Raw genomic sequence first — 4,375 nt, 5'->3', positions numbered from 1 at the left:
TATTTTCCAGCATTTTCTAGCTTATTTCAAATATTTTCTAGCTTATCCCAAATGTTTTCTAGCTCTGCTCAAAGAGTTTCTATCTTATCCCAAATATTTTCTAGCTCACCGCAAATTATTTCTAACTCATTTCATATAATTCTTTGCTCATCTCCACTATTTTCTAGCTCGGCCCCAGTATTTTTTGGCTCAACCCTAATATTTTCTAGCTTAACTATATTTTAGCCCAACCCAAATATTTTAAAAGTCATATCAAATTTTTTCTAGCTTATCAAAAATATTTTCTAGCTTATCCCAAATATTTTCTAGCTCATTCCAAATAATTTCAAGCTCATATCCAGCAAGTTCTAGGTTATGAAAAATATTTTCTAGCTCTTCCGAAATATTTTCTAGCTTATTCCAAATGTTTTCTAGCTCATCCCAAATAATTTCAAGCTCATATCCAGCAAGTTCTAGGTTATGAAAAATATTTTATAGCTCTTCCCAAATATTTTCTAGCATATCCCAAATATTTTATAGGTCATTCCAAATAATTCTTAGCTCATCCCCACTATTTTCTGGCTCGTCCCCAGTATTTTCTAGATCAATCCTAATGTTTTCTAGCTTATCTAAAATATTTTGTAGTTCATTCCAATACATTTGTTAGCTTGTCCCAAATATTTTTGAGTCATCCCAAATATTTTCTTTGTCATCCCAAATAATTTCTAGCTCATATACAGTATATTCCAGCTTTTGGAAATTATTGTCTAGCTTATTTCAAATATTTTCTAGCTTATCCCAAATATTTTCAAGCTCATCCCAATATTTTTAGCTCGTATCCACATTTTCTAGCTTATTAAAAATATTTTCTAGCTCATCTCAAATACTTTCTATCTTATCCCAAACATTTTCTAGCTCACTCCAAATCATTTCTAGCTCATCCCATATAATTCTTAGCTCTTCCTCACTCTTTTCTAGGTCTTCCCCAGTATTTTCTGGCTCAACCCTAATATTTTCTAGCTTAGTTGAAATATTTTTTCACTCAACCCAAATATTTTCTAAATCATATCAAGTTTTTTCTAGCTTTTCAAAAATATTTTCTAGCTCATCCCAAATATTTTCTAGCTCATCCCAATTAAGTTTTAGCTCATATCCCGTATTTTCTAGTTTATCACAAATATCTCATCCCAAATATTTTTTAGCTCATCTCAAATCATTTCTAGCTCATCCCATATAATTCTTAGCTCATCCCCACTATTTTATAACTCGTCCCCATTATTTTAGCTCAACAATAATATTTTCTAGCTTATCTAAAATATTCTGTAGCTCATATCCATTTTTTTCTAGCTTATCAAAAATATTTTTTAGCTTATTTCAAATATTTTCTAGCTTATTCCAAATATTCTCTAGCTTATCCCATATATTTTGTAGCTCAATCCCAGTATTTTCTAGCGTATCCTAAATATTTTCTAGCTCATTTCAAGTATTTTCCAGCTTATCAAAATAGTTTCTAGTCCATCCGAAATATTTTTTGCGCATGTCCAGTTTTTTTTCTAGGTTATGAAAAATATTTTCTAGCTTATCCCAAATATTTAGTAGCTCATCACAAATAATTTCTAGCTCATCCCGTATAATTCTTAGCTCATCCCCACTATTTTCTAGCTCGTCCCCAGAATGTCCTAGCTCCACTCAAACATTTTCTAGCCCATGGCAAGTTTATTTAACTTATCAAAAATATTTTCTAGCTCATCCCAAATATTTTCTAGCTTATCCAAAATATTTCTGCGCTCATTAAAATATTTTTTAGATCATATCCAGTATTTTTTTTAGTTTATCAAAAATGTTTTCTAGGTCGTCCCCAGTATTTTTTGGCTAAACCCTAATATTTTCTAGCTTTTCAAAAATATTGTCTAGCTCATCCCAAATATTTTCTAGCTAATCCCAAATATTTTCTAGCTCATCCCAAATATTTTCTAGCTAATCCCAAATATTTTCTAGCTCATCCCAAATAATTCATAGCTCATCTCCACTATTTCCAGCTAGTCCCCAGTATTTTCTGCATCAACCCTATAATTTTCTAGCTTATCTAAAATATTTTCAGGTTCATTCCAAATATTTTTTAGTTTATCCCAAATATTTTCTGCGTCATTCCAAATAATTTCTAGCTCATATCCAGTATTTTCCAGCTTTTGAAAAATATTTCCAAGCTGATTTCAAACATTTTCTAGCTAATCCCAAATATTTTCTAGCTCATCCCAAAAATATTTAATCTCATATCCAGTATTTTCTAGCTTATCAAAAATATTTTCTAGCTTATTTCAAATATTTTCTAATTGAACTCAAATATTTTCTAGCCTATCCCAAATTATAATATTGTTTAGGTCATACCAAATCATTTTATAGCTCATTCCATATAATTCTTAGCTCATCCCCACTATTTTCTAGCTCGTCCCCAGTATTTCCTAGCTCGACCCAAACATTTTCTAGCTCATATCCAGTTTGTTTAGCTTATTAAAAATATTTTCTAGCTCATTGAAAATATTTTTAGATCATCCCAAATATTTTGTAGCTTATCCCCAGTATTTTCTAGATTATCCTTAATGTTTAGTAGTTTATTTTGCTCTGTTCAAATATTTTCTAGCTCATCACCAATATTTTCTAGCTCATGTCCAGTATTCTCTAGATAATCAAAAATATTTTCTAGCTCATCCCAAATATAGTGTGGCTTTCCCCAAATATTTTTAAGCTCATCCCAAGTTATTTCTAGCTCATCCCAAATAATTTCTTGCTCATCCCTACTATTTTACAGCTCATACCCAATATTTTCTAGCTTATCCCAAATATTTGCCAGATGATCCCAAATATTTTGTACCTCATCCCAAATATTTTTTAGCTCATCCCCACTATTTTTTTTAGCTCATTCCCATTTTTCTCTAGCTTATCCCAAATAATTTCTTGCTGAGACCAAATAATTTTTAGCTAATCCCCACTATTTTCGGTCTCGTCCCCAGTATTTTCTAGATCAACCCTAATATTTTCTATCTTATCTAAATTAGTTTGTAGTTCATTCCAAATATTTTTTAGCTTATTTCAAATATTTTCTTGGTCATCCCAAATAATTTCTAGCTCATATCCAGTATTTCCAGCTTTTCAAAAATATTTTCTAGCTTATTTCAAATATTTTCTAGCTTATCCCAAATATTTTGTAGATCATATCCAGTATTTTGTAGCTTATAAAAACATTTTCTAGCTTGTTTCTAATATTTTGTAGCTTATCCCAGATATTTTGTAGCTCAAATCCAGTACCTTCTAGCTTATCAAAAATATTTTTCTAGCTCATCTTTAATATTTTCTAGCTTATCCCAAATAATTTTTAGCTCTTCCCCACTATTTTCTAGCTAGTCCCCAATATTTTCTAGATAAACTTTAATATTTTCTAGCTTATCTAAAATATTTTCAGGTTCATTCCAAATATTTTTTAGCTTATCCCAAATATTTTCTGGGTCATCCCATTTGCAATTTATAAAGGTGGAGTCACCTGGTTTTAGTTTTAGTTGTAAAATTGGCGAGAAAATGGCCACCAAAGTTTGGTAACTTCAAATGCTTGAGAGTCCTTGAAAATTGAAAAATTACATATGCTGTGATTTTAATCAACGTTTTTCAGTAAAAATCATATGGAAATGTATTTATATATATATATGGACATGATAAAAGGCGTTGAGCCAAAAAACAAAAATTCGATAAAATTGCCAAACTGGTGGAAAAAGCCTTTTTACTTCGATTTCATTATTATGATTATTTTGTCGAGCACCTGATTTCACCACGATGCCTCATATATATATATATATATATATATATATATATATATATATATATATATATATATATATGTCTGTTGACACAGGATGAGCAGCACAGAGAGTTTAGCAGCTACAACTGAACAAGAAACTTCTAGCTTCAGTAAAAGTTTATCGGTGCTTGCAACACAAATAGGTAGTATATGTGCCAAAAATTAGAGGTGTTACTAGAGAAAAACATAATTAAAAAAAGAAAAAAGAGGGGTGAAGACAATAGAAGTTTGATGGGAAAGAAGGAGCAAACCAAAACTGAGCACCCATCAACCACCCATTTCACAGGAAAACCGGACAGCCCCGAAAACTTCAGTTTAATATTAACAACTAACAAGTCGTCTCTTTAGAACTATTTTATGCAAAGTGTACGTAAGTAGAGAGGCACTTTTGAACAGCTGTTGCCGGACCGACAAAAACAACAAAAAAGACGCACTTTGGACGAAATAGTTCAGAGGCGACCAAGTGTTAGCTACACCTAAAGTTTATCCAGCACTACTGCGATTTTGTGACGGACAGAAAATCAACACTCAACAAACAAAATGGAG

Source organism: Aplysia californica, unplaced genomic scaffold (genome assembly GCF_000002075.1).
Source record: "Aplysia californica isolate F4 #8 unplaced genomic scaffold, AplCal3.0 scaffold00709, whole genome shotgun sequence".
NCBI classification, from domain to species: Eukaryota; Metazoa; Mollusca; class Gastropoda; order Aplysiida; family Aplysiidae; genus Aplysia; species Aplysia californica.
This window is presented reverse-complemented; position numbering follows the sequence as displayed.